The sequence below is a fragment of the Dreissena polymorpha genome, chromosome 10, assembly GCF_020536995.1.
Source record: "Dreissena polymorpha isolate Duluth1 chromosome 10, UMN_Dpol_1.0, whole genome shotgun sequence".
NCBI classification, from domain to species: Eukaryota; Metazoa; Mollusca; class Bivalvia; order Myida; family Dreissenidae; genus Dreissena; species Dreissena polymorpha.
The window spans coordinates 15,598,759-15,619,475 of NC_068364.1; positions in this window are offsets into that span (position 1 = coordinate 15,598,759).

Consider the following 20,717-nt stretch of genomic DNA (forward strand, 5'->3'; position numbering starts at 1 on the left):
AGGGAATTTTCGCGGCGTTTCCCTTTTTGGGGGATATTTTTACTTACTCTCTCATTATTACATTTGTACATGTTTGCACTTAATCATTGCATTTTTCATAATTTAGTATGTTTGAAAAGATTAAATTGAAATAGAATTGAGATATAATAATCATGAGATGAGACACATCTTTCTTTAAAAAAAAAATAATATTTTTTTAGGGGGAATTTTTCCCCTCAAAAGGGGAAAAAAGTATACTTTTCAGGTGGGGGAATGCCGTTGAAATTTGGCGGCAGATTTGATAGATTGAGGGCCCTGCAAAACAATGACTAGAACTGCTTAAACTTTGATCACAGTTTTGAAAACATGACTAGTAAACCAAAGTAGCGCCAGACAAACAACGTGTATTTGGCAGGCGGGTCAACGATATCAATAGCATTAACTTTGCTAGGCTCGATGTTTGTTGATAAGTTGCACAATCATTGTCTTAAAGATAAACAAAAAAGAATTCCATCTGCTGATCCTTTGTGTGTATGTTTGAGAATCAAATCACTTGTATTTACCTAAATAAACATTAAACAACCATGGAAAGTTTTTCAATTCAATGTCGTAAATATTCAACCGGTGCCCACCATTTGTGTTGATAATCTCACTGCGTAACATAGTGGGTGGGGGTAACATGATGAAAAACGCCGGAATAAGGAGAAGAACATTTAAATATAGGGGTTTATTGTATGAACCTTTGTAAGGTAAGATGAGATGATTAAACTTTCAACCCTCGAAACCACATTGTTTGTATTTGTCAACTATTCGGTTCGGGATGTGGCGAATAACGAATACGATTCGTCCACAGCCGTATTCGAGTAATTCGAATATTCGAATGTTTCGTTACAGCCCTAATTATGACCAAGTTTCATAAACATTTAGTCATAAATGTCGCCTTAAGAGTGGTAATGAGGTTTTCTAACCGGTGAACTACATGCATTTAAGGACACATGAACCAGATTTGAACTTGGTCTCGATTTAATCAAGAGAAACAGTATATATCCCCATTGCAAGGTTAACCCTTTCCCACTCAGAAGCAAAGTGAAAATGGCTATGTGCAAACAGCATACAACCAGAACACCCTGCAAGTAACTCACAGTCTGTTTGAAGTTGTATGCTGTCTGCTGTTATCAGTATCTAAGGCTTGGAAATAAGCCTTTAAAGGGATCTTTTCACGCTTTGGTAAATTGACAAAATTGAAAAAAGTTGTTTCAAATTCGCAAATTTTCGTTTTAGTTATGATAATTGTGAGGAAACAGTAATACTGAACATTTACCATGGTCTAATATAGCCATTATATGCATCTTTTGACGATTTTAAAACCTAAAAATTATAAAGCGTTGCAACGCGAAACGATTGAATAATTTGGAGTTCTGTTTTTGTCGTTAAATTTTGTGAAACTACGAAGATTGCTTATATAAGGTATAAAATACGTCTAGTACGTGTACTCGGCGGAATAGCTCAGTAGGCTAGAGCGTTTTTACTTCAGGACTCTGGCAGGACTCCAGGGGTCACTGGTTCGAAACCTGTTCCGGGCAATGTTCTTTTCCTTTTTTTAATTTTATTCTTGATTTTTTACTGGAGCTTTTACGATCCAATGTTTACATTATCGATATAAAGCATTTAATGAATAAGTTAAAAAATGCCAAAATCTGTGAAAGGCCCCTTTAAAACTTGAATCTACAGTAGTAAGTAAGATCTTTAATTACATTTTAATTTCTAAGAGACAACAAATGCTTCAAAATACATATCTAAGTGGTAAAGGGTTTATTCATTAATTCTTATGTGCCCTATTCTACAATTGTATGTATTGTAAGGGTGTATATAAATACATAATTTAGTTACACAAAGGCATATACAAAACAAACAGCTTCTTATTTTAAAGAATTTTACACAAAATTTACATGCATATAATGCTGTTCGAGTTTCAGATGAATGTTACTACATTAAAACATTCGCTAATGGACAGCCTACATTAAAAACATATGAGTCGTGTTCTGAGAAAACTGGGCTTAAATCTTGTGCGTAGTGTCATCTCAGATTAGCCTGTGCAATTCGCACAGGCTAATCAGGGATGAAACATTCCGCCAAAACTTGATTTTCGGTAAGGAGGGACTTCCTTGAAACTAAAATAACCATAAAAGCGGAAAGTGTTGTCCCTAATTATGCCCAGTTTTCTCAGAACGCGACTCATTTAGTGCAACATGAAGCAGCGCTATATGACTTCATGCTCACTCACTCATTTAAAATGGTTGAAGTACCACATGTTGCATTATCTACAAACAGTAATATCTGCTCAAAGGCATTCAAATATGGTTGGCACAACATACAGAGAATAAATCTTGATATTTGTGAACATTAATGCTTTTAACTGATTAAACATTAATATTCAAAGAATTTGAGCCACCCACACTTTACAGAAACAAATTACATTTTAATAAACAATTTGTTACTAACTATATAAATTATATTTGAAATTGTTCAAAAGAACTTAAAACAAAAACATTGATGTTGTTTTTGTTATTTAATTTTAAATGTACATGTAAAAATACCATACAAGCGGAAAGTGTCGTCCCTGATTAGCCTGTGCAGACTGCACAGGCTAATCTTGGACGACACTTTACGCACATTCATTATGACCAATAATATGAAGGAACTGATGATGACAAGCATATGAGTCGCGTTCTGAGAAAACTGGTCATAATGCATGTGCGTAAAGTGTCGTCCCAGATTAGCCTGTTCAGTCTGCACAGGTTTTTCAGGGAAGACACTTTCCGCTTTAATGATATTTTGTTTAAATAAAGTCTCTTCTGAGCATAAAATCTAGTTTAGGTGGAAAGTGTCGTCTTTGATTAGCAGGTGCGGACAGCACAGGCTAATCTGGGACAACACTTTACGCACATGCATTAAACCCCAATTTCACAGAGCAGGGCCCAATTGCTTGAGGAATGTCAGTACATTTGTTAAACTTTATTAAAGCAAAGAAACTAAAATGGAAAGCAGCAGACTAGTTGTTTTAAATCATAAGGTTAACAACAACTAATTCATACCTCGACCGGTAGGACCTGTATGATCTAAAAGAAAATCAGGTTGAAACAAACATAAATAAACAAGATTAAAATCAATGGCATTCATGTCTGGAAGACACAGCTAGGCTGGCTTAACCTAGAGAACACTCTAGCGTAACCTTCAAATCCACTAGTGCAGTAAAAAATTAAAACCAGAAAAACCCAAAGCAACAGTTGAACAGTAATTGAATTTCCTACCTGGAACCAGACCGGTACGAGCGATATGACGAGGACCGAAAGCCTCCACGCGACCCTCCTCCTCTACTCCCACGACCCTCACATACTGCACCTATGAATGGAAAAAAAGACAGAGTAAGGTGAGTTCTACGACCCTCACATACTGCACCTGTGAATGGAAACAAGACAGAGTAAGGTGAGTTCTACGACCCTTACATACTGCGCCAGTGAATGGAAACAAGACAGAGTAAGGAGAGTTCTACGGACCCTCACATACTGCACCTATGAATGGAAACAAGACAGAGTAAGGTGAGTTCTACGACCCTTACATACTGCACCTGTGAATGGAAACAAGACAGAGTAAGGTGAGTTCTACGACCCTCACATACTTCATCTGTGAATGGAAACAAGACAGAGTAAGGAGAGTTCTACGACCCTCACATACTGCACCTATGAATGGAAACAAGACAGTGTACAGGGGTTTTTTTTACTAAGAAAGTGACGCCGATATTCGGCGTCTTCCCCTCACAGAATTTTCCCCTCAAAATACAATTTCCCCACCAAAAATATAATTTTTCACCAAAATATAATATTTTTCTTTCAAAGAAATGTTTATTTTTCCTTTGGGCATTCGACAATTATCCAATTTGCACCATGGACAACGATTTCGCTCTCTCTCTCTCCAGACGAACACAAAAAATCTGTGAATCCCAGTTATTCTAAATATAGCTCTTAAAATACGTCATGTAAACTGGGCAACTAATCGTAATAATCATGTGACTATTTTACTGGGTACCGGTCTTGCGCGAGAAAGGTGTTTCGTCAATTAAATACCGGAAACCAGTCGAATTTTCATCCGGGCTATATGCAAGCCAAGATATAAACGTGAAAACAGAAAAAGATGTCTCACAATTGGCGTTCTTACACAAACAAAATAAAACATTCGGACTCGGAAGATACTGAACGCATCGAGGAATTTTTTAAGAAAGAATCATCGAAAACCGTTATAACCCAGCAGGATTCTGAGGTAATCAACATCGAACATTGTGAAAGTGAAAGTAGACAATCGGCAGCTGCCGCTCCTTTGACCTTTCCCTTCCAATACTGTAGCAGATCAAGATCGTCAACCCATTCATCATGAAATTGAAATCACAAAATTGACATCGTCCCCCGGCCCCAGTACAGAAATATAGTTGAAAACATTTCCCATTATTAGATCTACACCTGCAACTTTATTAAGGACTTTGACTTTAATACGTGTTAAATGTGTTTAAGAACAAAAAGGACAGAGACAAGCCTCTTTTGATGAGTTATAGACATTGAAATGAACAGTTTTTATTTTTTCCCCTAATATGTCTCTTTCGCACTCTTTTTTCCCCTTTCACCCAGCGTCCAGCGTCTTCCCCTTTCTCTAAAAAAAATCCCTGGTGTAAGGTGAGTTCTACGACCCTCACATACTGCACCTGTGAATGGAAACAAGACAGAGTAAGGAGAGTTCTACGACCCTCACATACTGCACCTATGAATGGAAAAAAGACAGAGTAAGGTGAGTTCTACGACCCTCACATACTGCACCTGTGAATGGAAACAAGACAGTGTAAGGAGAGTTCTACGACCCTTACATACTGCACCTGTGAATGGAAACAAGACAGAGTAAGGAGAGTTCTACGACCCTCACATACTTCACCTGTGAATGGAAACAAGACAGTGTAAGGTGAGTTCTACGACCCTTACATACTGCGCCTGTGAATGGAAACAAGACAGTGTAAGGTGAGTTCTACGACCCTCACATACTGCACCTGTGAATGGAAACAAGACAGAGTAAGGAGAGTTCTACGACCCTCACATACTGCACCTGTGAATGGAAACAAGACAGAGTAAGGAGAGTTCTACGACCCTTACATACTGCACCTGTGAATGGAAACAAGACAGAGTAAGGAGAGTTCTACGACCCTCACATACTTCACCTGTGAATGGAAACAAGACAGTGTAAGGAGAGTTATACGACCCTTACATACTGCACCTGTGAATGGAAACAAGACAGAGTAAGGAGAGTTCTACGACCCTCACATACTGCACCTGTGAATGGAAACAAGACAGAGTAAGGAGAGTTCTACGACCCTGACATACTGCACCTGTGAATGGAAACAAGACAGAGTAAGGAGAGTTCTACGACCCTCACATACTGCACCTGTGAATGGAAACAAGACAGAGTAAGGAGAGTTCTACGACCCTCACATACTTCACCTGTGAATGGAAACAAGACAGAGTAAGGAGAGTTCTACAACCCTCACATACTGCGCCTGTGAATGGAAACAAGACAGTGTAAGGAGAGTTCTACGACCCTCACATACTGCACCTGTGAATGGAAACAAGACAGAGTAAGGAGAGTTCTACGACCCTCACATACTGCACCTGTGAATGGAAACAAGACAGAGTAAGGAGAGGTTTTCAGCTGCGCTCTTCAAAATGTTGCTTAATGCATTTGTGTAAAGAGTCATCCCAGATGGCTCAAGCTAATCAGGGATAACACTTTCTGCCTTTTTGCTAAGAGATAACCTTTCAAAGAAAAATACCATTTAAGTGGAAAGTGTTGTCCCTGATAACTGAGACTACACTTGATGCACATGCATTCACAAATGACCATAGGCTGAATGACACAAACACCTCCACCCTGTACCCAATTCAGATTGACCATTTTAACCCATTATGCCTAGTGGACTCTCCCATCCTTCTAAATTGGATCAATTTATTTCCAAAATTAGGGATGTTTAGTATATTTATTTCTATATTTAGAATATTTCTTACAGAAATTCCTTTAAGCAAACAGCGCAGACACTGATGAGACGCCGCATCATGCGAAAATTTGGATTTTAATATGGAAAACCCATAAGATAAAGTATCATACAAACTTTCAAACCTCATGAAAACCTTCTGTGTAACATAAAACAAATAACATTCTGATCTAAGCGACATATTAACTGAGGGAAATTCAATATTCAAAGTACCTTGCCCTCAGAGGCAAGTGAAAGCTCTAATTACCATGGATGTGAAAGTTCATTTAAACTGTAAAAACAGATTCTCTGATCATAGTAAATTATGTCTTTGATCAGAAAGTAGCCAATCTTTAACCCTTTACAACTTAGAAGCAAAGTGAAAATGGCAATGAGTAACTCGCAGTCTGTTAAGGTTTTATGCTGTTTGCTGCTCCTCAGTATCTTAGGGTTGGATATAAAGCCTTTAAAACTTGAATCTAGTAAGAAAGGTCTGCAATTTAATTTAATTTTCTAAGGCACTTTACATGCAAAAAAATACGTATCTAAGTGGTAAAGGGTTAATTGAACGGGTCGCTTGAAACAATTCTTGTACAACTATTGCCTGATGAATAAGCAGAACAAGAGATGTGTTTGTCAGAAACACAATGCCCCCTATTGCGCCCCTATGAAGCCATAAATTTGACCTTTGGCCTTAAAGGATGACCTTGACCTTTCACCACTCAAAATGTGCAGCTCCATGAGATACACATGCATGCCAAATATCAAGTTGCTATCTTGAATATTACAAAAGCTATGACCAAGGTTAAAGTTTTGGTTAAAGTTTTGGGACACACACACACATACAATGACAGACAGGCCAAAAACAAATATACCCCCGATCTTTCGATCCGGGGGCATAAAAAAGAATCAGAATCTTGGACATCTAAACTCCGTGTAACAAACATGTTATTGGCTTCTACAACCCTGATCAATGAAGTCAATAATACATACACTTAATGCTGGGTTTCAAGGGAATATTTGTCAGTGTCATAAATAATTCATTTGTGCCTATGCTTTGCTTTATCAACGAATATACAGTATCAACGAATATACAGTAAACACTCTGTAAATGATGACAGTAGCATGGTATGTAAGACCAGTTTTCTTGCTCTATAAATCAACTACAATATACACTGCGTACATGATGACAGTAGCATGGTATGTAAGACCAGTTTTCTTGCTCTATAAATCAACTACAATATACACTCTGTACATGATGACAGTAGCATGGTATGTTAGACCAGTTTTATTGCTCTATACTAATAAATCAACTACAACATACACTCTGTACATGATGACAGTCACATGTTACTTGAAACCAGTTTTCTTGCTTTATAACGCTGTAAAACTATAAAAAACAAGACTATTGCCATTTTACCTAGCAATATATGTCCCCTACTGGCTCCAACATTGTTAGAAATATTTTATTTGTTATATTTGTTGCCATAGCAACCAGAATTTTTGACGGTAGAGTTATAAAAGTACACATTCTGAAGTAATTTTCAAACGAATGCTTCAAATCAAAGCTTCTTTAATTGTCATCTTCGTTAAATCTGATGTCTGGCCACAAAAAACACTAAAATGATATTTAATCTTCATTTAAACATCTAGATCACAAGGTAAAAATCTCTTGCTGTAATGTTTAACCCTTTCCTGCTCAGAACAGAAGCAAAGTGAAAATGGCTATTGGCAAACAGCATATCAATATCCAGTGCTCCAGCTAGGCCTAAATGGAAGGACGCCCCGCCCTGCTCTGCCTGCCCTTTCCATGCTCCGCCCTGCCCTTCCCATGCCCAGCCCTGCCCTTCCCATGCCCCGCCCTGCCCTTCCCATGCCCTGCCCTTTTATCATATAAAAAAATAATTATAAAAAAATAAAATAATTAAATTTTTAAAGACATATTATAATTTATAAATCTCTTGTTACATGTAAATTGTAATTAATTAATTCCTCACTGTACACATTTCATTTGCATGGTTACCTGTACGAAAATTCTTTGCAGATTCTGTACTGAGTCTGTACAAAATCTGCCCAGAATCAAGACAGAATTCATTTATTCTGTACAAAGAGGACACAGACCTAGAATCTGCCTGGAAAACTGTACAGATTTTTTAAGCAGAATTACAATGAAGCAGAATTTCATCTGTACATAAGACAGATTTTTAGCACTCTGCATTTTAGCAAGACAGAATTTTGGTACTTGGCAGTATTAAGCAAGGCAGAATATTGGACTTAGAAAACTATTGAAACAAAATTTCAAAATGGGACTTAAATAATAAAAAAATAGACTTCTGATTCAAGTTTCTAAATTTTTATTATGAGAAACATTTGCCCTATACAAGAAAAACAATATTTATGTTCAGTTCAATTTATACAATAATTGCCATACATGCATATATTACATGTCATAATATTAAAATATGTGAGTATGTAATGATAATTTACCTTTAAACACTTAAAGTACATGTAGATCTACTATAATCATAAAATATCTTTGAATTAAGGTTCTTACAGTAAACTTGATTTAGGGTTGAATACAAATTGAAAATTGTTTTTCAATTCCCCCTCCCGACTTATGAAAACTGCTTTGCTTTAATGGTAATGTATTTCCACTGGGGTTAAATGTTTAGTTTGCCTTCCTCTGACTCTATCTATGAACGAGAGCGCCGATGGCGTTAAAAGCATAGGTGCAAGATACAGGGAAGAATGGCGTCACGTGGTATAATGTAGTTCGATATCGCCATCCGCAATTTCTCAAATCAATAATTTCAAACAATTACCGACTATTTAAATAGATAATCTTTCCATTTACATCAGTGTTTGAAACGCTTATGAAAAATAATTACCCAAGCCTTTCAAAATTTAAGCACGGACAGATCTGTATCGATTCTTTTCTCTATTCTTTTCACAAATGAAAATAGACGCTACCCTATTCGTCTGCGTCAAGAATTTGTCGTAAAACTTGTGGTAAGCGTTAGATGCAGACGTGCACAACAGATTGAGTTCTGAATACAGATTTCTGAATGCAGATTTTTATAGAAACTCCTCAAAGCAGTTACTTCCCTTGCTTCGCCCGGTCAGTAACTTCTAGTATAAGGGAGGCCACTGCGTAGGAGATTGAGATTTATAGTCCAGATAGAATTGTTTTACGAACGAAATTTGTTTTAGGTTATAAGAAGATTTTTTGACATAAAACGGTCTTAGAAAAATTCACTAAAAACGGTGTCAGCAATATTCTTGGAAGAAAACGTTAGAAAAACGTTTCAAAAAAAAAATTGTAAGAATGACCATATACTAAATTAAATAGATATTTCGTCTGATTTTTGATCAGGTAAGGCTTCATAAAGGGCAACCGATGGATGTGGATTTTCGAAATGTGGTATATACCATAAGCATAGGTGCGTAAACGCACCTATGCTAAAAATTGTAATGTCAGTGCTTGTATACACCTCTGTAACAGTTCACTTGAAAATAATCATAAACCCCTAACAAACAAATCCTGCCCGCTTGATACTTGTAATGTGAAACTGGGGCTATCTTTACTGACTTGCTGGAATGTGTATAATCTCTTCTGATTGGTTGGGAGCCAAATTTGAACATGTAAACATAGATCCATGCAGGACCTGAAATGTAGTTTCAAAGCAATGTTGGGAATTTTTAAAGTTGAAGTTGTAACAATATCCTGATATACTTTAATGGACATTCTTAAACAATTAATTAGAATGTGAAAATCAACATTTTGTGTGTCAACAAGTCTCTAAAAGAGGAATTCAGTGAGTAATGAAGCGGCCCTTTTGGAAATGCTTTGAACTGCTAAACAGGTTTGTATTGTTTTTCTTTACATTGTTATCTTATAATGTTATGTTTAATTTAATGATATAATTGAACAGTTACAAAGATCTGTTTTGGTGGGTGATTAACATTTTAAATAAATGATGAAACCAATTATCTTTGCAGTAAGTTCACATAAAAGACATGTCAGTCAAAGGTATCTCTATCTTACAAAACCAACATATAGTTGTAACAATCAATTGCCTAATCAGTGACCAAATGAAAGGGCAATGTAACCAATACTTAGATTTATTTATGAATAACTACTCTGCCACAAAATGTAAAGCCTTTTTTTCAATTACATATTTACGAAAGCTATGATTGTTATCACTTAAAAGGTGTTGCATTATTTAAGTTGTAATTTTAGTAGATCCCATATAATCACTTCATTCAGATTGGCTAAACAAGGTAATTTTTAAATAGTAAATTGTATTTTTTTTGCTTTCAGCGATTTTCAAAAAAGATTGTGTAGCAACTTACCCCTGACAACGACCTCAGAAGTGCAGTCACAGAGTAATGGTGCTGTTATCACTTAAAAGGTGTGAAGCAAAAACTTAATAGAATGTGGTTTGTAACTAAATCAACATTACAAATTGTCTTTTTATAAAACACCCTATGAAATGACCTACATCTGAAAAAATGTCAAATTTATTTTATAATGTGAAAAGCAAAATATAAAGAGAAGCAAGTTGGTGAACCATGTTGCGTTATTTAAGTTGTAATTTTAGTAGATCCCATATGATCGTTTCATTCAGATTGACTAAACAAAATGATTTAAAAATAGTTGTGTATTTTTTGCTTTCAGCAACCATCAAAAAAGATTGTGTAGCAACTTTCCCCTGACAACGACCACTGGCTCAGTTAAAAGCAGTCACAGTGTGATGGTACCTCACCAGGGTCTAGTCCAGGCAAATGAAGATCTCTAAAAGGGATTTTCATCTCAATATAATAACTGTAATTTCTTAAGGTTAAAACATAAACTTACTTTATTTACTGTGTTTTTATGTCATATAACAGTGATACAGTAATGTGTGTTGTATTTAGGGATTTATTTCTTAAAGGGGCCTTTTCACAGATTTTGGCATTTTTTAACTTATTCATTAAATGCTTTATATCGATAAATGTAAACATTGGATCGTAAAAGCTCCAGTAAAAAATCAAGAATAAAATTAAAAAAAGGAAAAGAATATTGCCCGGACCAGGTTTCGAACCAGTGACCCCTGGAGTCCTGCCAGAGTCCTGAAGTAAAAACGCTTTAGCCTACTGAGCTATTCCGCCGAGAACATATACATGAAGTATTTTATACCTTATATAAGCAATCTTCGTAGTTTCACAAAATTTAACGACAAAAACAGAACTCTCCAAATTATTCAATCGTTTCGCGTTGCAACGCTTTATAATTTTTAGGTTTTTAAATCGTCAAAAGATGCATATAATGGCTATATAAGACCATGGTAAATGTTCAGTATTACTGTTTCCTCACAAATATCATAACTAAAACGAAAATTTGCGAATCTGAAACAACTTTTTTCAATTTTGTCAATTTACCAAAGCGTGAAAAGATCCCTTTAACGGGATGTACGTGTAAGAGTAAATTATTTTATTTTATTGACTGTCAGTATTTGTTACTTTTCTTATATATATATATAAACATGTCATAATATCATTAAATAAAAATGTTTAATAATTACAGTCTATATATTTTACTTTACATTTTGCTACATTTTTCTGTACAGAATTTTTTGTGTGTACAGATTTTATTTTGTGTACAGATTTTATTTTGCACAGAATCCCATTCTCACATTTTGGTTCTACCCACATTTAATTCCGCCCAGATTTTATTCTGCACCTAAAATATTCTGCTTAATTTAAATAATTCGTAAAATCTGTACAGAATTCGTTCTTTGTTTATATTGAAAAAATCTATAAATAGAAATCTGCTTCAACTCATTTTTAATGGACACCAAATATGTTCTGCACAGGTTCTATACAGATTTTGTGTATTTTATTCTGCACATAATCTGGTTACAGTCTGCCCAAACTTTTTCGTACAGGTAAATAATAATGGAAATTCTACGCGTTAAAAGTGCCCATTTGACAAACTAAGCCTCCCCCCTGCTGTTTTCAAATCCTAGTTGGAGAACTGATACATGTATCTTAGGGTTGGAAATGAAGCCTTTAAAACTTGAATCTAGTTATAAAAAGTCTTTAAATTAAATTTAACTTCTAAGGGACTACTAATGCATGAAAATACGTATCTAATCGGTAAAGTGTTAATTCTGATCGATAAGCACCGCTGCTTTGATTGCAGCCTGAATGGAATGATGAAATGGTTATTAAATAGTAGAAACTACTAAAAACATTTTTCCAGTGCTAGTTTTGTAATCAAAAGAAGAAACAATAACCTCAATCTAGTTGCAGTTTCATTTCATTTTAATGCGTTTTAGCAATACCAGATAGGTTTATATCTTTATTCCATTTGGCTTTTGGTCTGCGTCCAAAACTGCAGTAGTTAAAATAACAAAATTTGATAATTTATAACAATGCATAATCGACGTGCACTATAAGGGTCAGGGCTTTTTTTCCTTTTTTTGTGAAGCGGCATCTGGATAAGTATAGTAAAAGCATGTTTAACACTTGAATTATGAAAACTACCTTAAATAATGTAATTAAATCATATTTTCCTTGTATGGATACTTTATTTCATATAATAACAAGTTCAACATACATTCACATGGCAAATCTTGTCAGCAATTTGTCAAAATTCAGACACGTTAACTCTATCTGATTCTCTAGTATGTTGTCATTGATCTGAAATATTAGGTATCCATTGTTGATTGAGTAAGTTACTTATGTAAGAAATGTAAACCATTCATTTAATTTTTTCAGATTTTCCAAACGTAACAAAGCATAAATACATTCACTGTTTGAACGTAACCAGTACTGCATGTCATGAAATGCAATTACAATGTTCATATAAATCATAAAATGGATCACAGAAATACTTAAATTCAACCAATATTCACAATAGGTGTTATTCAGAACTCTCCAGTCTGGGTTTTTCCGATATTTGAGCAAGCGCGGTAGGTACAAACAAAAGCTGACTAGTATATTTTAAAAGAGAGCGAATCAATAATTTCTTTTGTCGCTGAATAGTAAACACCACTTTATAGTTGATAAAAATACCATGATTTAATCATTTTTCTTTAGATGAACTAATCTCGATCGTGTTTAATTTGTAAGAATACTATGTAACACGATATAATGCTGCATGTACATGTAAACAGCTTCGGTCACGTAACTTTGTCATTGCATATACTTTGCGTAGGCCTGGGCATTCAGTTTTAATATTATAAGTTTGTAAACGAAACTACCAAGACATTGACTCCATCGTATTTATACCATTCAAAATCATAAAAACAAGTACCAAACAACAAAAACCTTACTATCCTCAGTCCATTCGTAGTACTAGAACAAATGTATCGTTCCAGTTGGATATTTATGTCAATTGATATAGCTCTATTGTCGTGCTTTTCTAATCTAAAATGAAAAGAAAATTATTCGCTAAAGATTAAGACCTTAAGATTATAAGGCACATCACTAATGAGCTTTACCATACATTACTTTTATTTGCTATATCTATAAAGCATGCCGAAAATACGAACATGCATAATGTTTTTCAGAAGAAATATTGCATATGTCAAGCCGTTTGTATAGGTTCCTTCATTACCATACAGCTGACAAAGTACTTCTGACATACATGTATATCAGTGTTAGATTTGTTATGTGTAATTATTAATAATTATAGTAATAACAGCAAAAGACTTCAATTTTGACATTTCCTAAAAGAAACACTTCTGTCGTTTAAATACTAATTATACACTACTGAATGGGAAGCAAATCGGATATCAATGTTACTGGTCATTACGGTATTAATGACAATGTTTGTAGCTCCCGCGCACGCGCTCAGAAATCGGAAAAAACCACAGCACGCAAGTTCCGAATTAAATCTATTGATAACAAGTCTCGCTCTCGGTTATCAATACTTAAATCATGTGCTTTCAAATTCCAAATTTCAACATAAAAATGTCAAAAAGAAAAGTGTGTTGAAACATTGTCGTGTTTTTTAGGGTGCATGTGAAGAATAACTTCCGTAGGTTGCCATTCAGGCAAATTTAATTTGTTTTTGAAGTTTCTTCTTTGTTTTCCTTAATTGGCAACCAACGACGTTTGTTTTTTGATGCGCACGGAATCGCTCCCGGAACTGCAGTTGTGCTTATGAAGGGGTGCACACTGCATATGGACTCCCTGAGCCGTCATAGCAAAAATTATCAAAGGCTCTAGGAGTCCATTAATATGGACTAGATCAATCAGGTTCATGGGGGTTTACACATGGGCTGGACAGAATGTTTACAAACTGTTAAGAACTTTATTTTTGCAAATATCTAAAGTTATTGAAATACATAAGCAAAAATCTTTAAAGTGCATAAAAGACAGTTTTTCTTGCAGTTTGTGCTGACATCTTTAGATTTAAAGATAAATCATTGAATACGTCTGAACTGCCAAAATTTCATGTTGAGTATGTAAAGCATAACCGTGTACATGAATGCGATACACATCGAATTTTTTGCCAAAAACATGCAGGGTTTTTTTTTGCCCGATTTTATAGCCGAAATTCGGCTATGTTCCTAATCTCAAAAAGTATACTTTTTCCCCAAAATGTGGCAAAATTCCTAATTTCCAAAAAAAAAAAAAAATTTTTTTTTTTTTTAGAAAGAAGTGTCGAAATCGAATGCGTATTTTATCCAGGGTCTTCCCCAGGCCATTTAAGCGCCCCTTGCCGGGGCGCTTGAATTTCGAAATCAGAGTCCCCGGGGCGCTTGAAATTTTCCGACCTGTGTGTTTTATCAGTAACTGCAATTACCCTTTCTGGCGATTATTCAAAGTGTGCGAACGCCTGTCGTCTCAATCATCGATTTATTGCTAGGTTACGTAATTAAGGTATCGTCAGGGGGCCTATTAACCGGCTCAATCTAGCTGACATTCGTTACGGAGCTTCCAGTTTAAATACACAGATGCGCTTCAATAGGCGTCTTTGTTTTATTGCCCAATCAAGCAACCAAACATCCAACAGCTTATGTATTATAACATCCAAAATTTAGATAAGCGCGTGTCATCTGTCGAAACAATGATATTGTTAGTCACTAAGCACAACGAAGTAGCTTACACAGTTAAATCCCAGACATGATCTCGGAAACGAGACTTGATTGAAAACAATGAAAATAAGGATATTTATTTGCATAAGATGATCTAAAATAGAAATGAAAACGAAAGAAACATACACAGACTACACAAAATATAATTGATTTTGACCATTAACAGAGCTCCAGATAAGGGTCGTTTTTTCGTATTTACGAATTATTTTCAAGTCCGTTACGTATTTATTTTAAAATCTTGTTGTACCATTAATAATTACAAAATCAAGTTACGAATATTATTTTTACATCGGTTCGTATCGATTTTTATTGAGTTCTTTTCCCGTATTAAAGATCTTTGCGGTGCTTATTTAGAATGGTTATCGGGTTTGTTTAACAAAGCGCATTTTTTCCAATAAAAGCGGCGTATACAGTCTATCTGTCAAAAACAATGGCGGCGCCCAGAGAGCGTCCTAAAAAACTGCAAAGCGTCCAAAAACACACTTTTAACATATTGTACGCAAAGTGAGCCGACATTAAATGTTTAGAAAGACATTATAGAAAAGATCTTATACAATGCTGTATGTTCAGTTTCCGACACAGTCGGAAAAGCTAAAAAAAAAACTCGACACGACAGGTCCAAACTTAAACACAAAAAACAACTTTGAACGAGTGGAAGGGACAAGTCCCATGGCTAATTGTTGAAAAGATTGAAGGGGAGACCCATTTTAATTGTGAAATATGTAAACATTCATCTAAGGCAAGCAATCTAAGCACAGTTTGGGCATATGAAGGTAAGACACTGTTGAACTCGTATAAATAAAGTTGCTAGTATGTTTATTTTGATATTTTTTTCATGAAAATAACCATTATTATTTATTTTTAGGTCATTTATAAAAAATAAGAATTATTTTCCAAAACTTAGTAGTAACGTTAAGAATAAAATTTCAGAGTTAAGAATTCTTTTTGAAAATCTGGTAGTAATTTAAGAATTTCACAAAACCTTATCTGGAGCTCTGATTAAAATACAAACAAATAGTTTTAAAAAAACACTTTCACTTTCCAGTGTTCAGAAAATGGCCTGTACATGTACATGTTGCGTGAACTCTAAATTTATAATCAGTTGTCGATTGGTCACTGTAATAGAACGAAAAGACGCGGGACGTTGTATGTACAACCCTGAGACGGCTTGTTCGTGGGACTTGGCACATCTACGTGCTCTTCAAGAAAAGCCCGGGGAAAATTTCGTCACCGCAAAGGAACGCCTCACCGAACTTCGAGGAGGAAATAACATCCAAATTCCTACAAATGAACAGGTAGACACTTTCCAGACAGCTGTGTACCAGCCGTTCCTTGCCGCTGTCATCGAAAACATCGAAGATCGATTCCCCGACCTGCCCCTTCTCAGGAACTTCAACGTTTTTAACATGAGGGATCTCCCAGAAGACAATGTCACAGGCTCCTGCACGGGCTACGGTGAATCGGAGATACAGTGTCTGGCCGAACACTTCGGTCTACCCGTAGCTGCCAAAGTTAGCCAGTGGAAGACTGTGAAAGGAGCCCTCTCCGATTCTGGGAAGACAGCAGATGAGGCAATGGCGTGGGTAACAGGAAATTTAAAAGAGAGCCACGTCAACATCTTCAAGCTTGCGACCATCGGTCTTCTCCTGCTTATGTCTACTGCCGACTGTGAGCGAGGGTTCAGCGCCCTCAAACGAATCAAAACAGACAACCGAGCTACTCTGTCAAACAAGGTGCTAAACTCCCTCCTCACTGTCAGCATCGAGGGTCCCTCGTTGGAGGTTTTTGACTTTGCTCGTGCGGTCGAAAACTGGCACGGTGCCAAGCCACGTAGAACAGACATAGAGTAAGCGGTGGTGTGACATGAACATTGTATTTATGTATATTTCATTTTTTGTTAAAGGGTGCTGTTGTCACTGACGTGACTGGTGACTGGTGCAATTTGTACGTGTCAAGTGTTTGTAATAATTTTTCTCAAATTTCAATAGGTCGTTTAAACCGTGTTTTTTTTTATCTAATAAAAGTATGCTTAGTGTTAAAACCTTTTTTGTCTTATTTAAGTATTCTTAGTGTACATGGATGTGTAAGAAACAATTTACATACCATTATTTTGTCACCAGCAGCCTGAAATAGTTTTGTATTTAAAAAATAAATAAGAATGATTGAAAAACTAATGCTTCATTTATATTTTTTATACAGATTTTGTTCTTTCATCTTTGTTGCACACATTAACGACACACACCGAACACCGAAGAAGTTAGCATAATGTAAAAAAAACAACAGTAAAAACACATTTACTCAGATAACACAACGTTTCTTTATATGTCCGATAATAGGGGGCACAGCATGCAAAGCTAAGTATCAGTGTGACAGAAACGTGAGCTTGGTGCTAAATCAGTCATTAATAGAACATTCCCGATCGTTGCAGCAGCTTGACTCTGTATCGTTGTAATCAAAGGGAAGCAACTGCTATAACGAAAGTTTTCTAACTTAGTTGTTGTTAGCCTATCTCCGTAGTCTACCTGAAAAAGAGCTCGGAAAGGATGATATGACAGTTTTAATATCGGGAATATAATGAGTGTTAAAAAACTAAGATGCTCTTAATTTGGATACAACTTTAAAACAATGTAAACATTTATCCTAACCAATCACTTCATATCTGTTTTTCTTAGATTTATAACACACCACAGAACGTCAATTGACACGTTAAATAAAAAAAAAATCCACGTTGGGAGGGGATATCCCTCCCGCACCCACCCCCGATCGGCCCCGGGGCGCCTGAAAAAATTCCTGGGGAAGGCGCTGATTTTATCTCAATTTTTATTCAATTACACATACCTGGCGATACACATAGAATTTTTTGTCCAAGAACAAGGGCTTATTAAATAATGAAATTCTGATGTAGATTCTATTTCAGAAAGCGAACCCACGAACTCCCGATTGCTAGGCGGACACCTCATCCACTTGTAGTGCCAGTGACATCCGGTGCCACGCCCCCCTGCAGAGTGGTACCCGGCTTGCGTCGTTCATGTGACGGGACCACAATGTGGAGCCAATCGGATGGACGCAGATGCCTGATGGGATGACCATGCTCTCTTGCTTCCCAGTCCGCTGACGTGAGCAGACGTGTTCCCTGAGGTAAGTATTGCCAGGAGGATAGATGCCCTGATGTAATTATTTCCAGGAGGATAAGTGTATTAGCCTGTGACGGTAGGTATTAGACTGTGCATTAGCCTGTGACTTAGTGTCTTGCCCTGGAGGTTTAGCCTGGGCGTGGGGTAGGTATTCCCAGGAGGATCGGTGGTGTGCAGCCGACGACGACAGCAGACGAGTATTTCCCTCGAAGCGTGTACTGCCGAGGATGACGTCTGCTATCCTGACAAGGTTTACAGTCGATGCTCATGTGAGTGTATTAGTTAAGTGTCCTTGTTAGTAGTTGCTGTAATCGCAGGCAAAACCCACTGAAGAGCTATATAGCCTTAATAAACACCACACACTACACCACCGCGATCCGTGTGCGTGTCCATCCATTTTCATTCGATTGTGAACCCCACAAAGTCACGCTATGCGTTATCCTGCACCCTGGTACAGAAGTACGGACTTACCTTTGACAACATCTATCAGAAACATGTATTTTGAAATACACTCACTGTCTGAAAATGAGTGAGGTAAATGAAAGATGAGCTTTCAAGCTTTCATTAAATGTCCAAACTAAAGTTAAATATTGAACCGCTTATAAGTTGTTTATGAGTTGAAGTTAAAAAAAGTAAAATCAATCACAAACATTATTTCATACTTACAAAATATCGCGAAAACTAAGAGAATCGAAATCCAAACACTCAGATTCATTTTTTTCGTCCTTCACCGAGATGGATCTATTAACCTGAGCTACTTTCGTTGATAAATACCCCAAGCTATTTTGGTTGAAATCGAACGACTAACAAGTTCACATGACCTGTCAATACGTATATATAAGTCAGTGCTACTCGACACAGTTTAAATGAAGGCCTGAGCACAGGTATTGGGCGCGTGGCCAAGTCACTTTAACACTATCAATATGTCATAAAACAACTTTTTTCATATTTTTTTTAAATTGAAATGTGTAGAGCTTGTGTCAATGTAACTTCAACCTAGCTAGATTGAACTTTACCGGTACGCAGTTGTTTACCACTATCGACAAAGCGGGGGTTTGGGGGGAGTAGCCCCCGTTACTACGGAAATATATAGGATAAAAAAGATGTTGCGTTAGTTGTTATGTGTAAGGTGTTAAGGGTTATGGTTAGGGTACGCGGTTTGATGTTAAGTGTTGCGTACCGGTAAAGTTCAATCGTCCCAGATTTAAATAGTGTGTTGTCATTCCAATTTATCATTACTTTTACTTGAATAGAATATAATTAAGTTACTTGCATATTTCACAACAGTGACTAAAAATATTCTTCCCGGCCGCCGTATGTCATTAAGAACAATGCCTGTCTGTTGGAACGGGGATTGTTATTTTTGTTGAAAACTGTTGGAGATCGCCGGTGGAACAGTTTATGTCTACAGACAGACAGACAGACAGACAGACAGACAGACAGACAGACAGACAGACACACAGACAGACAGACAGACAGACTTAAAGTATGATTCCGGTAAAGAAACTTTACTGGAAAACGGTGGTATAATAACGTACAGTTTTTAATCAATACGCGCGTACATATTAAGTCAGTAATACATATGTGTTTAACACTCTTATAATAGCTTAATTTAAAATGATAAAAAGGATGTTTTCCGTTCTTTCCGGAGATATCAAGGGCCCTTTCCGTTTCTCACGAAAGTTTTCTAAAAAAATCATCAAGTTAACGCCAAAATTTGCATAGTCTACAAAAGTAGCATGCTATTTGATGTTTTCCCAGTTTCCGGATATCCTCATATAAAAATAGACACTACTGTAGTGCGTTCAGTAGTGCGTTCAGTTACAGCGAACGTTCGCCAATGATGGTTCGTTTGCGATTCGGTCTTATTGAACGATAAGTTCGGCGCGAACGTTTCAAGATGGCGGCTCCCAGAAAATTGATTGCGATGTTGATGGCGGAAATCGCTAATAACACAGAAAGTACTTATCTAACAGATATTTCAAAAATAATAAAACATATAATAATTTGATTATAATTATAAGTGGTGTGGATGCGATAGTGTTATGTTTCATTAGCGATCAAAATTTAGTGTAAGAGGTGCATTGAATCAGTTATAAAACAAAGCCCTAAAATAGCGCAATACATTACAATCTTCAAATGTAGTTGTAATTTTCTTTTACATTGAATGAATTTTCGTTTCGTTTACATTTAATGAAAATATTAATAAATTTTAGCATTCAAATGGAAAAAAAAACACCTGCATATTTTGCGAATTGAACTGTCTTTGAATGCACATCTATATTGAAAACTCTTTTGTAGTGATAATGAGGGATACAAATCTGGCATTTTATTATACCATAATCTATACATTTATTTTACCCAAGTATTTTATATCCGTATTATGATCAAACGCGATTGCTTGTTTTCACGATGATGTTTCGAACACTGCAAAAACGCACGATCTTTACA